An 8,621-nucleotide genomic window follows, 5' to 3' on the forward strand; every position below is an offset into this window, starting at 1 on the left:
CAGGCTCTGAGCTGGCAGTCAGCACAGAGCCTGACGCGGGGCTCGAACCCATGAGCCGCGAGATCATGACCTGAGCGAAAGTTGGACGCTTAACCGACTAAGCCACCCGGGCGCCCCTTAATTTGTTTATTCTTACTCATCTTATTGTACCTGGATTGCTGGGACTACTCATAATTTATTTTTGGAACAAAGGTAATTGTTGGTTATTTAGAAATGGACCCTGTTCTTTTTTCCTTCCCAAGTATTTAATCATTTTCAATTTCGTCTGGACTCTAATGAGGAATATAAGAATACTAGGGTTGTCCTAATTTCAACATAGGTATACTTTGCTAAATAGCGGTTGGAATTTCTAGTCTTCACAGTTTGGTCTTGGCTCTCAGTTCTTCCTAGATTCTCATTTAATCTCTCTCTTTGTCTCTGTGTATCTTCATCTCTCTCTGTCTCTCAAAATGTGACTTAAGGACTTTTGCAACATCTTAGGAAAGGCTTCTTTGCTCATAAATGGGAAAATAAACAATGTAGAGTGTCCACTTCATTTTAGAAACTACTTGGTTCATTCTTTCATATCTCTAGAGAACTAAAACATCTTCTCCCCAAGGTAGAGCAGACTTTAGTGGTATTTAGCAAGTAGAAGCTATCTGCAGAGTGACAGAGTTTAGCTGAAGTGGATAAAGATTCTTATATTTTTTTTAACCCATGAGAATGTCTTTGGCTGAATTAGAGAATTCTCCACAATCGAGAGTGTCTCTTAGGTCTTTCAGTCTCTCAGCTTAAACTCCAAGCTTTTCAGGGACCACTTAGCTATACCTGTATCACGAAATCACTCTCCATATTTCTTAAACTAAGATATATCATCAGTGATTTGTGATAAAGGATAGAGATGTTGAGCAAAGAGCATTCTGAATTAATGAAGCATTTTAATGTTGTATTGCCTGGGATATGGGTCCTTAGAAGAGCCACTGAAAAATCTTAGTAAAAATTATTCTCGTGTTTTCTGTAAATAGTTACCTGGATATTTCTTTAAATAGATTTAAGTATCCCTCTGGTTATCTCATTTACAATATCCACTGGTTAAGTCATCACCAATTCCACACGTGTAGGGTCCATTTCTCATGTAAATCAAGTTCATTCTTTGGATTACAAGAAGCTATGCTGCAGTCACTTGCAGGTATACCCACACAGTCAGATCTCATGGAAAGGGATGAATTTTTTAAGTATTTTAAAGGACTAAAAGAGAAACAGTTTCATGCATTTGGGAGAAAATAACATATGTTATGAAATATAGGGGGAGGTGCAGGATTTTTTCTCAAAAGAAAAAAAAGAGAAAGGCGCCTGGGTGGCTCAGTCAGTTAAGCGTCCGATTTCTGCTCAGGTCATGATCTCACGGTTCGTGGGTTCGAGCCCCGCGTCGGGCTCTGTGCTGACAGCTCAGAGCCTGGAGCCTGCTTCAGATTCTATGTCTCCCTCTCTGACCCTCCCCTGCTCACGCTATCTCTCTCTCTCAGAAATAAATAAAACATAAGAATTTTTTTTAAAGGGGGAAAAAAAAGAAATTATCTATCTCTGGTCACTGGGCATTTCTACCTAGCTTTATGCTACTTTTCTGACTTTTTCACTCAACATGTATTGGTGCAATCCCTACTCTGTCCAGTCACTGTCTTTTGTCCTATGCCTCATAGGTTTCTTTTCTTTAGTGGCTCTTTAGTTAAAGTGAGAGGCATGAAGGTTGGTTGCAGGCTTCTTTGTAGCTCTAGCTGCTGCTGATTGTTGGCTTCCCTTTGCTTCACTTCCACTGTTCATTACTTTGATACTTAGTGAGTTGAGATCCTCACTCCCCTCACTGCTTAGAAAGGCTTCAGTGTCTTTAACCAAGTAGTAGGCATTCACGGAGTACACTGACATGTATTTATGCAGCAGATGCTGAACAGGAGCTAAACTTGGAGGCCCTTTTTAGTGATTTCATAGTACATTTTGAGAAAGTGGAGGTCTGTGAAGGAGGAAATATTTGAGATGTGTGCAGAGGATGGTAAGGTGTCCTAGGATGGAAAGCTTACTTATGACACACATTTTTAAGTTTCAGAGCTTTGGTTTATTGCAGATAAAGCTTCATTAGTTGGCCAGTGATTATTACCTTTTTTAGACTTTCTATACTGTAGAATTTTGATGAGAGGAAAATCTTTGAAGAAGGTATCTTGCTAAGAATGCCTTCTAGTGAGGGACGCCTGGGTGGCTTAGTCGGTTAAGCCTCCGACTTTCGCTTAGGTCATGATCTCACGGTTCGTGGGTTTGAGCCCCGCATCGGGCTCTGTNTAGGTACCTGTGCACCCATCAGGTGGAGCTCCTGTATGAGCCTGTTTTCTGTTGTAGACATTCTTAACATCTCTACCACCCATCCTCACTTGACTATTTTATGAGTCCTATTCTCTGAGGACCTCATTATACGCAGTGAAAAAGGGTAATTGAGACAGAAGATACATGCTAATCTCTTGCTTCTCTCAAGCAAGAATATCTCCATATAATTTCAGTACACATGATTCCAGAAAGGCTTAAATGCCAAATATTTGTTTCTCAATTCTCTCACTGATGGTGAGACTTTTAGGTATTAGACAAATCAGAGGAAGAAAACATTTTAGTTGGTGGTAGTGTTCATTGGTATTTCCTTTAGATATTCCTTGGAAATATTCATGTGCAAAAATCCTAGTGAGAATTTTTCATACATTTGATGCCATGGCCTTAGTGGTTGACATTCCTATTATGCCACATAGAAACAGAAGTTCAAGTAGGCACAAACACTATAGAGTGGAGGGTAGAGGGCCATGCTCTAGCAAAGACAATGGAAAAACACCCAATTCTACAAAAGGAAGACCCCATTGTATATGGGAACTAATGCCAATATTCAAATTTGCTTGCTAGAGGGAAGCTATATGCTATTTCAAGCAAACAAGATTTTAAGGCTTCCTACGACCATATCTGTTCACCAAGTCTCTCAATCCTACCTGCTCAATAAGTTTTCAATCTTTCAATTACCATTTCCATAGCCTTAGTTAAGATGTTCACTGCTATAACGCATCAGTTCTCCTACTTCCTACTATAGTCTTTACTTTCTCCATACTACAACCTTCTCTTTGCAACACATAATAGACACAGCAAAATGTTTATTCAACTGAAAGGAATGCCACAGATTCAGTTAATCTACAGTGTGGTTGTGTTTGGGTCCATTCTTGCTCAGACTCATTCTATAGCTCTCCATTGCCTGCTGAAATAGGTGTAAACTCCATAAACAGCCCTTTCCAGTCTTTCCAGCTTCATATCTCACTATGCCCCAAGATGGAACTGAAGTTCCAAATAAACTTTTGGAAAAAACCAAGACCTGGGTTTGAATCCTGACTTTGGCAGTTAAACAGTAAATGACTGTGAAAATCACATAAATGGTCTGATTTTTAGTTTTTCTATCTGTAAAACTGCTAATAGCAGTTACCTTACTGGATATTCTGCCTCTGTAGCCTTTCATCAAATGATATTTGTGATCAAAATATCACCACTGTGAGCTCAGATTGTGATTTTATCTTATTTTTTAACTTAAAAAATGTTTATTTTTGCAGCTGATGACATAACTTTTTCCCCCATCAGACTGACCATGTTGATCTAACTGAACCATTAGCCAGTGTTTTGTCTGATGCATTGGGAAAAAAAATGTTTATTTTTGAGGGAGAGAGCATTTACAGGCAATGGCGAGAAAGGGTAGAGAGAGGGAGGCAGAAGACCCCACACATGATTTATACAAGAGCTCAATGCAGGGCTCGAACTCACAAACTGTGAGATCATAACCCGAGCTGAGGTCAGGCACTTAACCTACTGAACCACCCAGGTGCCCCAGTTTTGTTTTTTATTCAGGCAACTTTTGTTTTGTTTTATATGCAGTTGAATGAGCCAGGGTTAAGCCACTCATCAGTAACCTCTGGAGGCTGGTATTACCCTGGTGAACTAATTTGTTACTATCCACATCTCTCCCTTGTCATCTATGTAGTATTTTTGCAAAGATATTTATCCATTAAAATTTTCATAGTGAATTACATGCATTTTCTTTTGGGATTTTTCTTTCAGAATTTTATGCTGAAATTGGTGATCCACTGAGTTTTTGTCAAACAATGGTTGAGAAATGTAAAGCTAGGCTCTTCACATTCCATTATTCATTCATCAAAGATTTATTGAGCACTTACTATGTTTCAACACTGTGCAGGGTTACATAGTTGAGTAAGACACAGTTTCTGTTTTCAAAGAGCCCATAATTTGGCAGGAGGAACAAATAGATAAGCCAAGAATGGCAATATAGAGTGATAAAAGCTGTGAGAGTGGAAAGTACGGGTGGCAGAAGAACTCTAGCAGGCCATTAAACAGTACTTGGTGCCCTGAAGAGTTTCTGTGTTTCCCCTCATACACAGAGGTGACACTTAGAGCCATGTATCTGTTAGTTTTCACTGAGCCAACCACATACTCTCTCTTGGTGACCCCAGTGACCAATGGCACAGAACTTTGAGATGACTGGCCAGAGTTCAGGGGTCAGTCAATGGTTGTGGAAGAAAACAGAGCTAATTGGCCCACAAGGGCTTCAAATTGGAAGCATGGCCTCGTTAGCACTGTGCTTGCTCCTCCCTTCTCTGTGCTCCGGCTACCAACTTGACTTCCCAAAGGGGCCTTTAGAATCCAAGTATCTTTGGTCAGCATTTTGCTCTCTGAGTCTTAAAAGCATCCCTGAGAGTATTCTTCACCCTTGATTTTTAGAAGAGGAAATCAAGGCACAAAGAAAATCAGACGGAAGTGAAATTGTTGACAATTTCATGAGGAGTTTTCTAGCTTCTTTGATGACTTTTACATCCTCATGTGATCTGTGCACCACTAGGGTAGGTAATAGACTGCTTCTATCAACACTTGACCTTCTAAGCTGTGGAGGGTTGCTCACTGCAAATTGTAAAGTTAGCTCTGAAAACGAGTCTTTCAAACACAGATGGGGGAAAAGTCTCCTGATCCTCCCTTTCTTTGTTTCATTTTCAAGCCTCCTCTAAGTTCAAACCACTCTGTTCCTCCAAAGTTTCAAGTTTTGTCTCCTGCACTCCCCAGTCCTTAACAAGCTGTTGATATTCCAGGAAATGTCTTTTCTTATGAAAGACACATCAAGGCAGCTAAACAGCTGGAGTCCTCTGACAGCCAATCAGCCAGGCCTTGGGGTATAAGTGTGATGAGCAACTCAGCTAGAAAGTGTCTATCCTCTAGCTGAGCAAATGTCATCTCCACCAGGAAGCTGCAAAAAGGATGGTGAGAGACTGCACTGAAGTGTCTGCGAGGCTGAGTTCCAAGGAAAAAAAATCTATAAATACAAATATGCTGCAATATGGGAGTGCCTGATTCTAGGCTAAATATATGGATGTATCCTCTTTAGAATGTTCAGAAACACTATTTACATGTTATGCACATTAAATGGAATAACTATAAATAATTTCTTAATAGATCTCATACCTTAACAATATTAATTCATAAATTTTCCTAAAATAGACCCTTGTAAGTTATACCATTGTATAAGTATTCTGTCCTTTGTACTTGAAGAAAATGGCTGCCTACCACCAGTAGGATGAGACTACTGAGTTTGGCTGTTAATTGGAATTGGCTTACTCTAATCTTTGGACATACTCATTAAGGTTATAAACATTTTTCTGAGCAGAGGTTCCCAGGCCAGTTAAAAAAAGAAGGAAAAATTGTGTGTGTGTGTGTGTGTTGTGTGTGTGTAGATAGGTAAATATAGATATATACTTGGAGAACAAATATTAAATTGCCAAAATTTTATTTTGCCATGCAAGAAGACACATACACTCAACTACCAACTATCATAGTTACTATTTTATTTAAAAAAGCAGTTTAAAAACAAGCAAGCAGGAAGGCAAGAGTATTAAAATAAAAACCATTTTAGTTGAGTACATTAAATTATATGACTACCTTAGTCTCTGTAAATAAAGATAAATAAGAATTTAGAAATAGACAAATCAAAAAATAAAAGACAAAAACATAATTAAATTTAGTCTTTGTTATCTTTGTTTTTTACACCTCTAGTAGGGGTAAAGTCCATCACAGACTGGCATAGTTCCATGAGCTGGCATATAGGAACCACCTATTGAATGAAAGTTTGAGCTGATCCCAGCTGTAAGAAATGGGCTAGGGACTAGTGCTCTGAATCAGGCCCCTCACAAAGCCTTATTCCAAATGTGGACCTTCTCTACTGACTAGACCATGAACTCATATTACAGGATTTTGATAAGATCTCCAAGAATTCTTGTTTAAAGATCTAGGTATAGCGTGGATGCTCTAGTCTGCAGACTACTTAGTGAAGGTTCATCCAAAAGAGCAACAGGATGATTAATGGGATGTGAAAATGTGATTGGTCAGAAAAATTGTTAGTGTGTTACAAAATGAACCTACTCCTATCTTGGAAGAGTCAGTCAGTAATGGTAAATTTCCTAAAATTATACTTCTTTGCCCAAATTTCTACTGAAATAATTTGACATTTAACCAACTGAGCATCATCATACTACATTAAGTAGTTAAACTTTCTGTAATGGCTTTGACTATTCTCTTTCCATTAGTTGACTTTTTGTTCATAAAGTTGGCTTTATGTTCTGCCATTTACCAATTTTAATTATTTTATCATTTTGGGTATTATGCTGGATCCATTGTTTTGTTGCCAATCCATTGTGATTGGGATAGTAACAATTATATGCTGTTAAAAAAACAAAATTCTGGGGTGCCTGGGTGGCTCAGCCAGTTAAGTGTCCAAATCTTGATTTCAACTCAGTACATGATCTCATGTTCCTGAATTCAAGCCCTGCATGAGGCTCTGCATTGACAGCATGGAGCCTACTTGGAATTCTCTTTCTCCCTTTCTCTCTGCTCCTCCCCTGCTCGTGCTTCCCCCTCTCAAAATAAATAAAACTTAAAAATAAACGAAATTCAATGGTGTACATTTGAAGATCTAATTGGCTTTATTAAGTGATTCATGAATTGGGCAGCATCCATTCTAGTGAGTAGTGGGGAGCTCTGAGGAGTTATACAAAATAGATTTTTAAGGGAAGGAGGGTGGGGCAAGGAAGTTATTAGCAAAACAAAAGAAAGGATTGTTTCAGTCAAAGTCACCATCCTCTAGAAGACCAGGCAATGTGTCTTGTCATGCAGATTACGTCATCATCCTTTGAGGGGGAGGGAATGGGAGAGGGCCCAATTGACAGATTACCTCCTTGGTGCTGATCAGAAACAATTTTTAAATTTTTTATTTATTTCTGAGAGAGAGAGAGAGAGACAGCGTGAGCAGGGGAAGGTCAGAGAGAGAGGAAGATACAGAATCTTAAACAGGCTCCAGGCTCTGAGCTGGCTGTCAGCACAGAGCCCGACATGGGGCTTCAACCCACAAACCGTGAGATCATGACCTGAGCCGAAGTCGGATGCTTAACCGACTGAGCCACCCAAGCGCCCCCTGATACTCCCATTCTTACNTTCTGACTAAATGATTAAGACTACATTTCTGGGGGAGATCAAAATTGCAGTTAGGTTAGGTATTAAGGTGACTTGGCATAACCTAAGTTGACTACATCCTGGGCCTGTGGTTTTCTTTTTAACAATGCTTTCCTCTTTCTGACCTTGTAGTTTTCATCCTGGCACATTCTCATCCCTGGTGGTTCATACCTTTCCTAGCTTCCTTTATCATGCAGACTTTTGGTATTTGCACATATTGCCTTCTGGCTATTTCTTAAGCTCTTACAATTCTGACGTCTTTTCCACTTTACATTTTTTCCCTCCTATCTCTCACTGTTCTTGTCTCTTTGTTTCACAGCAACATGTACGTGCAGTTCTCAACCGAAAATGCAATTCAATTAACATATATTCGGATTCACTATTTGCAGGGTACTGTGTTAGACTCTGGAGGAATCAGAGATAAGTGTGGGTCAATTTTTGCCTCTAAGGAACTTACAGTTGAATAGAAGGTGAGGACAAATATTTACCCCAATATCTACTTATAGCTAGGCCATAACAGTTTCTCAAAGGAGAAATATGAGGAGGATGAGATGGTATTTAGCTAGGTGATTAGAAAAAGATCACTGAGGAGGAAATATTTGAGATGGATCTTGGAGGTGTGTAGGATGTGGACAGGTAGAAATGAAATTGGGAGAAGAGCATGAGCAGAGAGTTGGAATGATTCTTGATGATGGGCCATACCTACAGAATTTGGGGCATAGACATTACCATTTGTCTGACTCAAGCAAACTTTAAGTGCTATGGCAAAGATAGAATAAAAATGACACAAATTTAAAGGCTCTGTTGATTTTAAATCAGCCATTTATGGGAGGGCCTGGGTGGCTCAGTGGGTTGAGCATCCAACTTTGGCTGAGGTCATGATCCCACTGGTTGTTGATTCGAGCCCCATGTCGGGGTCTGTGCTGACAGCTCGGAGACTGGTTCCTGTTTCAGATTCTGTCTCCCTCTCTCTCTCTCTGCCCCTCCCCAGCTCATGCTCTGTCTCTCTCTGTGTCTCAAAAATAAATAAACTTTAAATTTTTTTTAAATCAGCAATTTATGAAACC

General features: G+C 39.5%; 1 non-coding gene across 1 annotated transcript; it reads left to right on the forward strand.

The window, feature by feature from the left end:
• Positions 1 to 3,592: 3,592 nt before the first annotated feature.
• LOC144243043 (small nucleolar SNORD12/SNORD106) lies at positions 3,593 to 3,686 on the forward strand. The gene has a single exon (XR_013338521.1). It is a non-coding gene; the product is annotated as a small nucleolar SNORD12/SNORD106 (small nucleolar RNA).
• Positions 3,687 to 8,621: the final 4,935 nt, after the last annotated feature.

Source organism: Crocuta crocuta, unplaced genomic scaffold (genome assembly GCF_008692635.1).
Source record: "Crocuta crocuta isolate KB4526 unplaced genomic scaffold, BGI_CrCroc_1.0 scaffold1826, whole genome shotgun sequence".
Classification (NCBI taxonomy): Eukaryota; Metazoa; Chordata; class Mammalia; order Carnivora; family Hyaenidae; genus Crocuta; species Crocuta crocuta.